The following is a 16002-nucleotide window of genomic DNA, read 5'->3' on the forward strand; positions in this document are numbered from 1 at the left end:
AAAAAATAAGCTCTCAGCTAAGTGTGTAAATATACGTGGTTTCATTTGCTGCAGAACTTTCTCTATTTAAGGTAATAAATCAAACTAGTGGTGCAATGCATACCCAGGACACTTTAGGGAACCAATTTTGTGTATGATCCAGAATGCTGGTAATTTTTCACATCCAGCAACCAGGACATTTCCTGTCAGAGCATCCTCCGAGTGCTTCTATTGTGTTGAAACTGCAAAAACTTTCTAAATCAGGACTTCCTTCTATTATATTTTAGAGGCGTTTTTCTGGGAAATGCAGATTCAAGTGAAAAAAAAAAAAAATTGAATTCCTGCAGCACCACCCAGTGGAAACATTAGAGAAAACCACAGGGGTACCCCAGCGCACAAGTCCCAATTAATGCAAAACTACAGTAATATTGCCACACAAACACAGACTGGTTTAAGGATGTTCCAAAAAAACAAAGAGGGTTTGGCTGGATGATCTACTTAACAGAGTCATAGAAGGTATCACTACTCCACTACTCTGGCATAACAGTCGTCTTTTACTTTAAATTCTAATTTAGAAGATTATTTACAGTAAAAATTTGTAAGGTCTCCTTCTCAAACAAAAATACTCACTGTTACAGCCCAGCACATTTAAAAAAAATAAACAGACTCCTGTGGTTAAGAGCAACACAAAAGAGACAGCAGCAAGGGCTCACAAAATATTAAGGGATAACATGAAGTTCCACTGCAGAGAAGAAAGCACTCATGCATATGTCCAGTAATGTTTCAAGTAGGTACATTTGGTAATACAGTGTTTGCTGTTCTTAATTTTTTTACCTAAGTCAAAGAAAAGCAGAGGCAGATGTCCAGAGGAAGAAAGTTTTGCAATCTCCAAACTAATAAAACAAAGGACTGGTTGCCTGCCAAGCAGAGGTGTGATGACACCGCCTCTACAACAGGAGTGTTTTCAAATTTGCTATAAGGATACAGTTCAAGAAACAGTTTTAATCCCACTGGAGTAAAAGCTCTTAGCAGGAGGGAAAACGGCTAGTTACTTCCCTGTGAAGGCTTAAAAAATAACCTGCTCAATTACTTCCAAAGCTAGCCGTATACAAAAGTACATAAATCTGTAATGGCTCCAACCCTTCACCTTGGGACAGACATGAAATGAGCACAGACTCCTCACACTGCTTTCTGTCTGCTCATGTGGTGCACATCTGTGGCATGCTGGCAACACGCTCTGCTGCAATCTGAGGGACTCCTGCTTTCAAACCAGTCCTATATGTTTATTTTTCCCATATGACTTCCTCTTATATTTTTGTCAGCATCAGTAGGACACAGATCATGATTACTTGACCATCCCATATACAATTTCTGATGTTTCCAGAGCTGAAGAGGGCAGAGGTTCCAACCTCCAGGAACAGTGGCTATTCTGAAAGTTTACTTAATACATCAAGAGATGATTACTCCCAAATGTAAATGTTTTATCTGTACTCCTTTCTTTAAATGAAGTATTAAAATTTTCAGTTTTGCAACAACAGACTAAATGTTTTGTAACTTGTGCAGTGGCTCTAATATGTAAAATTGTGTACTAGTACTATCTGCTGTCTCAAATACCTCTTTAATACATTTCATATTCACATGTTCAAACTAATCTTCCTCTCGCCACTGATTTTTCCTAGACTAAAACTTTTTCATACGGTGAGCAGAGAGGAACCTGGCAAAAGGGACAGGAAACAGTCCTTGGAGTTCTCTTACGGAAAACCAAGGTGGCTGGCAATTTTCATGAAACCTGAAGCACAGCAAGATCATCACAGCTTAGACTGGTAGACAGACTTGCCTTACCATGCAATCTGGATTTTCAGAATTTGCTGGATTACCAGAATGGGCCATTGAACTATTAAATAACATTCAAGCTTACCTGCATATTGTCATGTTGCAATGGGAGTCAGTTATAGCATTATACCAAAAAGAGTGCAACACAATTCAGCAGTAACCTACAAATAAAGAATCATTTTACCTGGACAGTTTCTTCCCAAAACATTAGCTCTAGTGCAGTAGTTTGTGGAGCACAAGCCAGAGTGCTTAGCCATAAAAAATGAGCAACGAGTCACAGCACTAAGTCAATTTTTATTATTTAAATAATAAAATATTATATATTATAATATTTGTTGGTTTGTTTATTTTTATTATTTTAATATTGTATTACTAGTCTATTTTTATTATCTCATAGTAAAAATATAAATCAAATCCTAAAAATCTACTATTCTTCTCAGTTTTAATCAAAGTTCTGATATGTATGTTTATCATGCACTAAGCTAAACCAAAACCCAACTAAAATATTTTAATCTTCTGAAATTATTCACTTGCCTACTACTATGCAGGTCATACCTACATGTTTCACCTAACTTCATTCATTGAACACCCAAATACCCCACAGAATGTATCACAGAATACATGAGATCTCAGGAGAAGATACAGGAGAAGATCTGGTTGTCACTCCTCTGTGTCCTATGTGCTTTAAGCTAATTCCCACAGCTGCTGCAAACTATGAATGAGAGGCAAATGAGACACTACTTCAATGATTACAGCAAATTTTGCTGTATACAGAGGGCTCAGATTGCTCATGTTTAGAAGTGACATCAATACACCAACTGGTTTGTCAATGTCTCTGCTGCTCAGGATACGTAACAGCCACAGTTTTGACTTGTATCCTGAATTTTGTATAAAATCGCACATTTAAATAAAATGCAAAGACTCTATTACCTCTCCTCAAGTTGGGTGAGACTGCACAGTCGTCATTATTGTGCCCTGCTCCCAAGGAATCAAAGCACTCTGCTCTGTAAGGGTTTTTATCACAGAGGTTCAGCACTGAAGTGGCAGTACTGCAGGAGTGTTGCAGCCATACTTTCTATTCCAGCCCTCTACCACACTCACAGTTTGCTAAACTGACCACACACGCCACTTGCTCTGAGTCTGCTCTGAGTCACAGACTTCACAGAGGTCTATATCCAGAATCTAAACCCACATTCCCATCTCAGCTATGTTAGTGTAGCATGGAAGAAATTCTCTGAAGGTACTCAACTTTCTCCAGATTTCACTAACTGAGCTGCAAAAGGAATTTCTTCGTATTTTTTAAATGCTTTTTAAAGATTGTTTCTTCACATGAATTACTGTTAATTGCTGGGGAGAGATAATGGTGGTACTTCAGTCTATAAATTTTTTGTTTGTGCTGTATTGTGACTCGATACAGCAAAGGCCATTCAACACTACCACAATATAAACATTTAAAAACAATAAGAGACATTAGCATCCTTCTCAGAAAGCCTAAACTGAAACACATCTCATCAATTTCCATTAAAAAAAAACAACAAAAAAGAAGAAATATACAGAGACATAGTAAAGAGGTGCTGTCACCACATTAGAGGCAAATGGATGTGGAATAGAAATCTGTTTTCCAGATGAACTATCAGCTGTGTTGCAAAATAAGGATGGGAAACTTATAGGAGGACATTTGATTAAAAACATTGAGATCCTTTAGATGAAGGATATAATCCAAATCTACTCTTTTGTGTACAACTGCAAAAGCATGTTTTACACAAACATTTTTGTTTGTTCACTAATGTTTTCAGAAAAAGACCCATTGTGTAAAATTGTATTAATGGGACTTAGGACTCAATACTTAGATCCTAGAAAGCTTTTACAAATTTTGCATGATTGGTAATAATCATAAAAATTACATTTTATTCATTACATCATTTAATAACAGTGAAAAATAAAAGACAACTTTTAAGACATGAGTTTTCCCCTCATAGTACTTCAAATGATCTTCAAGTTAGGAGCCACAAGATAAGAAAAGCATATACTCTAAAGCTCAAAAAACTAAGACAGGATTGCTTGCATAAGAGCCAAAACACATTAACATATAGTAAACTGGTATTTGCAAAAATCATCCAAGTTATATTCTGAATCTTCAAACCTTGGGTAATAAATTGGAAAGGAGAGACACGGACATGACCCTCTGAAATGGGTCTGGGGGAAGCCATGGGATGGGCAGTATCATTCACATACTCAGTACATCCTGACACTGGAAAATTTAGAGCTATGGAAGACTAGGAGGATCCTTCACAGAGCAAGCAAGAGCCACTGCAGTGTCTTAGTTACACTTAACATGCAGCTAGCCTCAGTGCATTAAGAGAAGTGCTGACACACTCAAAAGTAAATACATGCCTAAGTGCTTTAAAAGATCAACACAAAGTAAGTTTGTGGCTTCCTACAGAGACTCTTGTCCTGAAGATCCTGAGCTGTCTGTATCTAACTGCTCAGATGTAGCCAGATCACATGCTATAGTCTTTAAAAACCTTTCTTTACACAGTTATTGATATTTATCTTGAAAGTCCATAGGTGTCATGTCTATAACTGTCCTCATACAGTTGAACAGTTTTCAACACTTGGCCATGCATGCGAGGGTCAGTGGACCTTCCTCCTGGCAGTGAGGCAGAAGCACTGCAGCACCCCTACTCACCATTACTGTGGGCACTGCTCAGGAATAATTATGGATCCACAAATACAAGGACAAACCCCACTGCTGTAGGCAATCACAGCAATGCTACTTGAGCAAGCAGCCCAAAATCAGACATGATATTGAGAACTCCATAATGGTAAAAAAACCCTGTCACTTTCAGCTGAGTCGTACCTGCCTAGGACATGGCAAAATTTGCCTCCTATATTCTTAGCTGCAATATAACTTTAAAATATTATTTAAATATTTAGTTGTCTGGTATAATATGAAGTATTGCCTAGGAATTGCACCTATCGAGCAGATCAACAGCTCCAGGATACATTTTGGTAGTACAAAGAAACTACCACGGTATTCATAAAAAATAAAAATGCAGAACTGACTACAAAGTTATTAACTGGCATTGAATTAGCTGGCAAGTAGTGCCTTTGTGACATTTTTGTATCAATACTCATTGGCAGGTGTTTTCTTTAGCTCTAGCTTTTAGAAAAGTAGCAAGTCTCCTTCAAAGAGCTTTTGAATTAAAATTCACTCTTGACAACAACCTCTTAAGAACCTGAAATCTGATACAATTACCGGCACATAAAATCACAATGCATTGGAGAAAGTTTTAAGGCCAAAGATGAATTTCTTTCTGTGAAGTTCACAGATGAGAGGCTTCATCTGCTTTGTTTCCATCCATGCAGCCTTGTCTTTTGAGGTGCAATGAGCTGGACTTCCTGTGCCTACACCTTGACATTCTCCTCAAAATCATGACTAAATCTTTAATCATTCATTATTCAACAAAATACTCCAACATGAGAACAGACATATTCTGTCTTTCAAGAGCTCTCAACAGCCTCCAGAATACTCATTGATTCATTTAACAAGCCACAGATGAAGTAAACATCTGTCTAATGATTCAGGACAATGAGATTCCCTATTGTGGGAAACACGGAGGAGAAATCCACGGTGAATCAATCCAAGGATACACGGCACAACACGACTTTCACAGCGACAGCCTGTGGCATGAGCCATTGGGTGTGGTTACCAAGCACAGACAGCAGCTCAAAACCAACAGTGCTCTTTGAAACTGGCCCAGGATAACTGTCCTATAATCAGTGTCAGCTCCAAAATGGATTCCAGCAGCAGCAACCAGGCTTGCCGTGCACTGGAGCCACCACCACCAGAAGAAAGCCACAGACTGATAAATCACCTTGTTGCACAAAGGAGTCCAACCCACCATATCTTTGTGGGAAGTACTAGCTAATTTATCAGTTCTTTACTATCTTAGGTTATTGCTGCATTACGGCAGAGAACCACTCATAAAGATAATGGTAACTGCATGAACTTACAAATTTTATATGATGTCACCAAAACACACTAGTTAAAATCCTTTCTATAAATACATGCTTCACAAGTAACTATGTGTTGGTGCTCCCAGCCTTATCCCACACTCTCTTTAGTAGCCAAATGTCTGTTTATTTTGGTACCTATTTCTTTCTTCTGAAACAACATGTTGTCATGTGATTGCATTCCCAAGGCCAAGATTTGTATTTTCTCTGCAGCTCATGGACCTCCATGTCCGTCATGTGTATAGCTACCTTCCTACACGTAAACATATGAGCCTCAAGCTAGCAACAAGCTCCGTGCACCTTGGTGAACCCGAAAATTGACCCTCATTCTGTGCTAAGTCTTTCAGAACCAGATTTTGATCACTATTTTGTTCGCTTGACCAATAATAGGTGCCCCTAAGAATAACTCTGTCATAAGAATACCTCCATCCCAAGAAGGGCATTACAACAAGAAGGCAAAGTTTACATAATTGGATTTTCTGCACAGCACAGGGGAAATACTTTAGTCTTTGGAGTGATGTACTCGATTTCTTTCCATGGCTTAAGTTTAATGAAATAACATTAAGTAACAGGAGCAAAGAACCTCTTTCAGTGAGCAGAACTGCTAATGAATAAAACAAAATACACTTTTGTTTCTACATATAAAAGTGTCCATGTGCGAGGTGTTATAAACAGTTACAAGAAAGGCTGTAGCTTAGTTTCTCCCCCGAGACTGAGTTGCTTATTTCAGCTGTTGCATCTAGGTGGAGTTGGTAATATCAGAAAGGATATAAGCCTGTGAGTTTTTTCTTTTTAGGAACAACTCACAGAGTTGATTTGGAAAAATCAAGATGTAAGCAATGGTTGTAACACTTAGCAGACAATATATACACCTAACACATTTTTATACAGGTAAAGAATAAAATTATGTTTACAATAAAAGCACCTTTAACACTTTTTTATTATTTGAGTGGAAACTATCATGCATCCCATGATAGCTGGATTTTTTTTTTTCTATTCCAGACAGAACTGTTGTATTTTGAACAACAAAACAACATGGATTACTTCTCGTTCAATCTTTCAAATTTACAGAACACACAACACAAAGTACAAGAGCACTACATCTGTTTTCCTGAGGACATCGAGATGTTTTACACTTACCTAGAACGAACACAACATACAAAATTTATGTAGTGTGGATAGACTACATACATATACATACATATATATATATATATATATATATGTATGTATGTATGTATGTATGAATGAACATGTGTGCTTCATCCACTCTGATTCAGTAGATAGCACACTGAGATTCCAGCAATATTTAACTCAATAAATGAACAACTTAATGTCCATATTTCAGAGAGTGATAGTAAGAGTCAGGAAACACTCCTCAGTAAGTTCTGGTGTTGTATGCTGCACTAACTTCTCCGTAACACATTCAGCAGGTTTTTGAACACTATGTTCAGTATTGCACTTCTTTCTCTAAAACTGAGAATTTTACAAAAGAAATAAACCTCCAAAACTGAAAAATAATCCCTTGCTTCCTGATGGCTGCATTTGATTGAGACAGAGATTAGGCATTGTCTGGTTTGTACACTGTTCCAAAAATTCTTCACTGCCCGGCTAGAAAATCAAGAGACATCTCTCTGGAGATTGTGTCACTAATCCACTAATACAAGTCCTCTGTGAAGTGATGTTAATGAAGAACTTTCCTGTGCCACTTGGACACAGAGAGTGCAGGAAACACTCCAGATCCTCAGAGGTAAACACGTGGTATACTGCAGGCAGTATTTTTTTGCATAACATTTGCAAATTTGTTTAATGCTATCACATGATAATTCAAGTAAGTAGCTAAGTGTTACCTCCTAATGCATAAGATTTTATTTGCATCTATTGACATTTCCTTTAGCTAAAATCCACTCGCAGGCAAGAATTTTCTTTGTTTGCTCCAGAATTTTTCCATTTTTTCTGCAAAAAGTTGTTACTTCTAATTTAAAGAGTGTTGGGGCATGGTAAAAATCTTTGTGATTCTGAACACAGACTTCTTTCATGACCATTATGAAAGCAAATCACCACAAAGCAATTACACAAACCACTAAATCAAAACTGGTATGTACAAAATCACTTGAAAACTACATACGTAAAAGCACCAGTACAGGAAGGCCGTGTGGGCGAATATATTTTTCAAATATGGCCATCACCTCAGTATCTTGGCTCAAAAGTCTTTTAACTTTGCAATTACATGCAATTGTCAGGCATGCATAGAACATGTTTATCATAACACAGACGTCTTGCTACCCCATTTATACGCTTCACCCTATGGAAATATTTATTCATAAATTAACCTGAAATAATTGAAAAGTCTGTATAAGCAAAATACGAGATGAATCACGACTTTCAGCTTGAAAGAAAATGTAACGATTGACTTTTGGAGTCCTCATTGACCTAAAAGATGCTACATTATACAAAATTGTCATAGCGCTGCACTACTAAGTAAATAAAGATGTAACTTGTCTCCCTTTCAACTGCAACGTTAGAAAGGCTGACAGGGCTTCACAAAACCCTCCTGTGTTAGGGAACGGAAACTCCTAATGAGATTAGTTGGTGTGTGTGCAGACATTACTTAGCCATGACTAAATGGGCTCTCTTCCTGCAGCCAGTGGAAAATTCAGGGAACTTTTTCCCCCTGCAGCATCAGCGTCCCTCTAACCTTCACCAAAGCCAGATCCAACAACAACTCTACACTTTCTTTCCCTTTCTGCCTCTCTTTTTTTTTTTCCCCTTCCTTTACAAACATTTTTTGTGTTTTTCTTTTTTTCAGTTAGTGGTGGAAACTATCCACGTCGGCCAAGGGTCTGGGGGCAGGGGGTGGCTAAGAAAAGCGGGTGGGGGGAGGTCCGGGGAGAAGGCAGAAGACTACAAAGGAAACTGTAAAAAGGAGCAAATACATAAACCTGAGAGGGAGAAAACCACAGAGTTTCTTTGTGAGCTGCAGTGACTCATTTTCAAGATGTTGTCTGCTGCCAGTTTCAAACCGGAAGCGCATGGCAATTAGTCTTGCTGTTTCCAGACAAGCCAGAAACTCTCCCGACACTTCCCCCCCCCCCCCTCCTTTTTTAAAGCCCCTTCTTCAGTTTCTGCAGGAGCCTTCCCTTCCCTCCCCCCGCGCCCTCCTCGGCCTCGCAGCGCCGCCGGGGACCCCGCGGCGCCCCCGCCGCCCTGAGGGGCACCGGGCGGCCCCCGCCGCCCCGAGCGCCCAGCACGGGATGCCGCTGGGAGGGGGCAGCCCCACGGCACCGCCACCGGCACCGCCGGGGAGGGGGACACGATACGCCCCGGCAACACCAAGGGGCTGCGGGCAGAGCGGGGTTCCCCGCGACCCCCGGCCCTGCCCCTCCTCACGCCCCGTCTCCTTCTCCCGCATCGTCCCCCACACTCACACACACGGCCCGTCCCCTCACCTGCACCCGCAGCTCCCGGCGGGCGGCAGGGCCCCCGGGGAAACCCTCCACCGGGGCGGGGGGGCCCCTGCGGCGGCGGGAGCCTCCTCGGACATCCCGCCCCCCTGACCGCCGCCCCCCGCCTCGTTACCGCCGCGCTGCCCGGGCCCGAGCCCGGGGCAGGACCCCTGGGCTCCCCGGCCCCGCGCGGGGCTCCGAGCCCCCTCCCCGCGGTGCCCGGCAGCCTCACCTCCCTCCCGCCAGCTGTCCCCGCTGCCAGCCCAGCAGCGAGCGGAGCGCGGCCCCGCAGCAGCCGCCGGCCTCCCCTTCTCTGCCCGCAGCCCCCCGAAAGTTCGCGGGAGCCGGGGCGGGCGCAGCAGCACTTGTACCTACCCAGCGGCTGAGGGACTTTTCCTCTCTCTCCTCGTAGTCTAGAGGGAGCTGAGTAAAATTCCCTGGTTCTCCATGCTGACAGTCCTCTGCAGGCTCTCTGTTGCTCTAGTAATGAGATCCTGATTTTGTTTTCCCTTTTTCCTTTTTTTTTTTTTTTTTTTTTTCCCCTCGGGCCGGTGTGTGTATGTGTGTGTGTGTGTGTGTGTGTGTGTGTGTGTGTGTGAGCGCCTGCCCGTGAGAGGGAGCGAGCAGGAAGCCGGGGCAGTCAGACAGCGGCCCGGCTCACTTCCTCTCCCGCACTATTCCCCGGGCGGTTTGCAGTCTGTGTAAACAGCCTTTTCCTCCCCGCGCCCCTCGCTCTGGCCGCCGATGTGCAGCATGGCTGGAACACAAGACACACGCATAGTACAGCGGGCAGCGCTGACTCCGCCGGCTCACCGGGAGCTCCCCGGCTCCCCCGACCGCCACCCCTTCCTGTGCTACACCCCCAGGGAGGAGCTTCCCGCCGGCCGCCCCCGCTGCTTGGGCCAAAATATATCCGCTTTCCCCCGGGGGACACCGGAGAGATGCTTGTGAGCCCCTTACGGGCGGTGCTTCTCCATCCCGGAGGATGGTGACGGGCTTTGGCCCCTGGAGAGACGGCCGCCTTTGTCCCACCGTGCTGGGGCTGAGGTCACCGTGGAAGGGAGCGCTGGGTACCTGTGGCTGGGGTCACTGGGGGCTGAGGAGCTGGTGGGATGCAGTAGCGCACTGGACGCTCGCTGGCCGCCTTCCCAAGCACAACCTCACACGGACAGCGAAGTCCAAAAGCGGTGCAACACAGTACAACAACTTAAATCGAGGGAAATAACATGTTAAAAATCAAGGAGAACTCAAATCATGGAATAACAGTTTGATTTGGTTTGGAGGGGACTTTTAATGGTTGTCCTTTGCTCCTCGCAAATCCCTTGCAATGAGCAGGGAAGTCATCAACTTGATCGGGTTGTTCAGAGCTATTGACCTTGAATGTTTCCAGGAATGAAGGACCTCAGCATCTCTGGACAACCTGTGCCAGTGCCTTACCACTGTTACTGTAAAAAAATGTCTTCCTTATACCCAGTCTGAACCTATCCTCTTTTAGTGTAAAATTTTTACCCCTTTTCCTATTGCAAATCATCAAATACAAGCTGGATCTTGCAGCTCTCAAGAGTCAGATCAGTGGTAGTTAGCTATTCGAGGTTTAGGTTTTGACCTTCAAGATGTAGACCTGAGTATGTAGTTAGTTTGGGTTTTTTAAAAGGGACACGTTTCCAGTATTGGGAGTTTACATAGATTCCATTTCTCTTGTGTCTTGTATACCAGCATTTCTAACTTTATTTGGAAATTTTCAGAATGAGTGGCATTATCTTCTGTCTGCCTAGAATATCAGTGATGTTCAAGGCATAATACTTCAAAACCAATACTGCTATTTCTTTTAACAGTAATGAGATTTATCATTACAGAACTCTAACTGCTGTTCAGAATGTTTTTGATGAGCACTGACATAGAAGCCACGATTATTTTTTATGGCTCTATTGGTTTGTTGCTTGCAATGCCATTGGGAACGAAAGTGTATTTGGATGGAGTTAAAGAGATTGCCACAGATGGCCACGAAGCATCAGTCAATAGCATCTGAACAGAGGTATAGGATCAAATTCAATCTCTTGAGGAAGTCCATCAGGTTTCTTCCTTCTTATCTTCTAACATGCCACAGAGGAGCAAGAATAACTTAGTACCAGCACACCAAATAATGAAACTTTGTTATTTTTCTTAAATAATTCTTTTTTAGAAGTCATTCTGAATTTCAGAATAGAGATACGAGGTCTGATAAATCCTCATATTGTATTTCCCAAATAAAGAAGCACTAAAATGTTTAATTTCAGATAGTATATTTCCTAGATTAAATGTAAAGTGGATAAAGTCCTTAGGGTAAGCACTAGTTTAAGTCATGAGGGTGAAGAAATCAATCTTTATTTAGGAACTACAAATGAAGACACAGTTTTCCAAACAGGGCTGTCAGAGTTTTTATGGTATGAAAATGAAACACTGGACTGACAGCTGGGAGTACTGGTACTCATCTTCTACATTTATCTTTTATTGTCTTTCTGACCAAGAGGTGAAGCAGATTTACCACAGTTGCCTCAACCAGCTATTGGTGTGGAGATCTGAGAGAACAAACTCTCAAAATCAGTGCTAGTTCTTTTCTTCTACAAATAATACTATGCCTCTAAAAACTGTTTAAAACTTGTTTTTCTCCAATTTACTATGCTGTACCTCTTTACACAACCAATTTTTTAATGTTTTTTGCAACACCAGTCCTTTTTTTTTGTCTAGTGAGGTAGAAACCTAAGTAAGGCTGCCATGCTGGAGGTCAGATGACTACTGGATGAAGGCTCTTCATAATTACCCTACAAAAGCTGGAGTAAAAAGTGTAGAACTTGTTTAACAGAATGAAGACACCAGGATGTGTTGGAAACACAAGCAATTCAGAAAGCTCTGCAGCAAGTGGAAGAAAATGGGAGCTTTTGGCCAGGGCTACTGATCATGGCACTATGGATGTCATAGGAAAAGTATCTTTGGAAACTACACCTATGTCTTGGTAAAAGCACTGTGTTTTACAGAATGATTGCTGAAACTCTCCTCTGCAATATCTGCCTGGCTCAATTAATCTACATTTAGAGTTAACCTTAAGGATTATCTGATGCAAAAATACAAGATGATGAATGAGGAAGACTGTGTGTTTGTGTTGTGTAGTAGCTTTCTTCTGTTTTTCAGAAAACCTGTTGGTTGACATAGTTATAAAAATGCTGGTTATATTTTTAGCAGAGTCTCTAGTCAACTTCTGCATCTCATTTCACATCCATTCATCAGCACATGATATCGTTACAATTAGTTCTGTCCTCAAGCTATGAAGATCTGAGGGTTTAGCTCTGGAAATTGTTCCTTGCTCAGAGTTGGTCCAGACAACAGCTGTTGTACCCATAAAGGACTAAGTTTAACTGAGACAGCTCCCCTTTGACCAGTAAGGCAAGTTACTGCTGCTGAAAGTCCTAATCTGATGGGTTCAGGCAATCCTTGAACAAACATATGCACCCAGGATGTCTCTGTTTACCTAGAGACAGTGCGATCTGTAGAAGAGCCTGTATTTATAAACTGCTCCTGCTGAAAAAAAATTGCCCCAAAGCATTCCTAAGAATAGTGACTATAATTCTGCCTCATTTTATTAGATTACATCAATTAAGAAAGCAGGCTTTGTCTGTCTTTTCAGATTGTTTCTCCTGCATTTTTAAACTGTTCATAAATCTCATGTGCTGCTGTAATGAAACAATCTAAGAGAAGGAAACAGAAAAGTAAAGGTAGATTTTCTGTCCTCTAGATTTCCGTTTAAAGCTCTTTAGGCTGAGATTCATAAGTGGGTTGGTCTAGGTTTTAGTGTAATTTCACTCTGAGCCTTGAGTCCCTCTGTAATTAAATTATTAAATTAAATTATGTCATTGTAATGTCACTTTGCAGTATACAATTTTCCTTAAGTGTACATAGATGCTTATAATTGCATGTAATTATCAAGAACAAAGTTGAAAGCAGTTGGAAATAATTGTTGTTTCATTTAATATTTTAAGTGCTAATATATTTAATGAATGTATTCATTGTTTCATCTTCTCTAATCATGCTTTAGTTCTTTCTAGATTACAGGCTCTGCAGTGAAGAGGCTTCAGATTCGTGTCTGCCTTTAGGACAACAAACACAACAGTTCTGTGGGAGAAACACTCCGAACCATTCTTCTCTCTTATTTTCTAGAAATTCTAACTTGAATAACCACCTGGCAGGTTGCAAGAGGATTTCCAGGGAATTTTGGAAACTGGGTAAATAGAAACTAATTATCTGAGCTGAAATGACAGTCTAATTCATGTAAGATTCTTGGTTGCCCTTCACAACATATTATTTAAGGGTCTTGCAAATGTTGCATCAATATTGAAGAACGTTGCTCTAGGTGGTTTGGGTTTTCTCTTTCACACTCTCCTGTAGCTGATAGGGCACAGGCTTTAGAGCCAACAACTTCATTATTGCAAAAAGCCCTGGGGGATCCATACTGCTCACAAAGTGATCAGGTCCTCAGTTTTATCTCATCTCACAGGCAGCTTCACTGGCAAGAAAAGTGCTGTGTGCAGTGCCGTAGCTCTAGCATGTAAAACTGACTAAATCCATGGAAACTCAAGGGACCGGGTTGCACAGTGTTTCCCACAAGCATTTTTTCCTGGTTTTTTTGCTGAGCTGTTTAGAGTAAAATTGTGAACTTTAGAAGAAGTGATGGCAGACATCAGCAGAACTGTATTTGTTCTTGAGAAACCTCTTGTTCAAAATTGGTTCAGATTAGTGGGAAAAAATTGCATGTTGCCATCAAAAGCTTCAAAACTTCATGTCACATTTTCTGAAACAAAGAAATCCTGTAAGTTTTAACCTAAAATATTTCCTGTCAGAGGCAGGAGAAGGGCTAAGTGATCCTTCACACTGTGAAACAAGTATACTGTACAGATGGTAGGACCTTGGCAAGGAAGCAGGAGCCTCTTCTGTCTACCCAGGGACTTCTTTTTCCCTTAGGGAGCATGTTCTAGTCCCTCGTGACTGACTGTGAATGAGATTTGTTGTTGGGTTGCAGTTAGAAATCTGCCTTCAGTCTTAAGAGAATGATGTTTTAGACACCCCAAGGTTTTCCTCTTCTCCCCTATCCACCCCCGGAAGGCTGTGGTGCTTGATCAGGAAGGAGTATTTGAGGGAAATGACTGCTTTTACACTCCTCTTCCTCTGGCACATTTTGCTTTCCTGAATGTTTTGCTTTCCCTGTGTGCTGTGGAAGACAGCACATGACCCAACATGTTTCAAGTAAAAGCATCATTGCGTGTACAATTTCATTAGGTTTGCCTTCTTAGTGAAAGATTTATAAGGAATTACATCCTGTGTGCAGTGTAATTGCCTATGATTTTTTTTTGTCATTAAAGGAATGTGGTGTCACTGCATATTGAAGGAGCCTAGAACATCTAATGGCAACCCATGAAAACAGAGAAAGAGGATTCCACCAATCTCTAACTAACCATGAAGTCTAATCTAACTGCAAAGATTAACTTTTTCAGCCTTCTCTTAAATCTTTCAATCTGTTCTACAGAAATTTCTTTTCCAGGCTAATTAATTAAAGGTCTGAGCTAGAACTTTAGTTGCATTTTATTGGTCTCCTCCCCGCCCCTCCCCCTTTTCCCATCTGTCTATTTTATCCTAACCTAATCTCTAAATATAACTGATCCAAGGTAATTCTACAGACAAATATCACCATAGCATCTGAACATAATTAAACTGCTTTTACTGATCTCAAATGCTTTTGGTCAAATGGAGCACAACTCACTGCCACCTCTGTTCAGCCCACATTAATTCTAAAATTTTTAAGTGATGAATGAAATTGAACATATTTTACCATCAACATGTGACTTTATAGTTTTATGTTTCCCAGTATGACATATACTTTGGGACACAGTTCTACTTTAAAATTTTCAGATAGGTGAAAATGACAACATTTTTTTTTCTCTTCTAATTACTGTGTATTTTATTATAATGTTCCAATTAATGTTTATTTGTGTTTTATAGTTACAAAGTTAATTATGCCTGTTCTTGGTGATGTGCATTTTCTAATAAAATGTTTTCTTAAAGCCTTTCCTGTTCTCATACTCCATAACCATAATTATAAACCTCATATGAAAGACACTTTGGAAAAGCAAAATCTTCAGAATGTTTGGCTTTTAGAAGTTGAAACTAACCCTTTAACCAGACCATAAAGTACACAGATTTTGTATTTCTTATGGGAGATGACAGCTACTAGAGTAATTGTAGAAAATAATTTTTTTTTTAAAGTCACATTACACAAAAAGAGTTTAAAAATTAATGTGTCTTAATACCTGTACCTTACATGTTCATGTGCACTCCTTTTTCTTGAATGGTAATGGAGAAAGATTTTGGAAAATAATTCAAGGCATGTTAGTTAGGACCCTGGTGTGAATGCTCCTGAGGTGCCTGCTTCTCCCTGTTGACCATGGATCCTGGCTGAGATAACTCAGCCACCCTAACTACGTACTTAGGGTTAGAAGACATAGGTAAATCTTTGATTCAGATTCTGCCTTCCGTACAGCTGAAATGTGGACTAACTTTACAGCTGCTAATGAGGATATTTTATTTGCTATGTATTTTAACTACAAGTATGAAAGGTTTTCAGTGTAGACAAACTCATATCTAAGTAACTGAAAAGTGGCAACGTTTTGCTCCTTCTGAAAACTCAAGCAATGTAGGTTTG

At 40.8% G+C, this 16002-nt stretch overlaps 1 protein-coding gene and 1 long non-coding RNA gene across 3 annotated transcripts in view; one reads left to right on the forward strand and one right to left on the reverse strand.

Moving 5' to 3' along the window:
* The window catches only part of ELK3 (ETS transcription factor ELK3), a 35748-nt gene extending 25591 nt beyond the window's left edge, over window positions 1-10157 (reverse strand). The window contains exon 1 of one of the 2 annotated variants that reach the window (XM_023933710.2): window positions 9651-10157. The gene's annotated coding sequence lies outside the window, so the exon portion shown is untranslated. Of the gene's footprint in view, window positions 1-9507; window positions 9617-9650 lie in introns of those variants that run through there. The other variant, XM_086887709.1, reaches the window with a different exon arrangement.
* A 3290-nt stretch (window positions 10158-13447) lies between these two features.
* LOC147653582 (uncharacterized) lies at window positions 13448-15367 on the forward strand. Its single transcript, XR_015286453.1, has 2 exons — window positions 13448-13531; window positions 14666-15367. It is a non-coding gene; the product is annotated as an uncharacterized LOC147653582 (long non-coding RNA).
* The last annotated feature ends 635 nt before the right edge of the window (window positions 15368-16002 follow it).

The sequence above is a fragment of the Cyanistes caeruleus genome, chromosome 4 (assembly GCF_971803275.1).
Source record: "Cyanistes caeruleus chromosome 4, bCyaCae1.hap1.1, whole genome shotgun sequence".
NCBI classification, from domain to species: Eukaryota; Metazoa; Chordata; class Aves; order Passeriformes; family Paridae; genus Cyanistes; species Cyanistes caeruleus.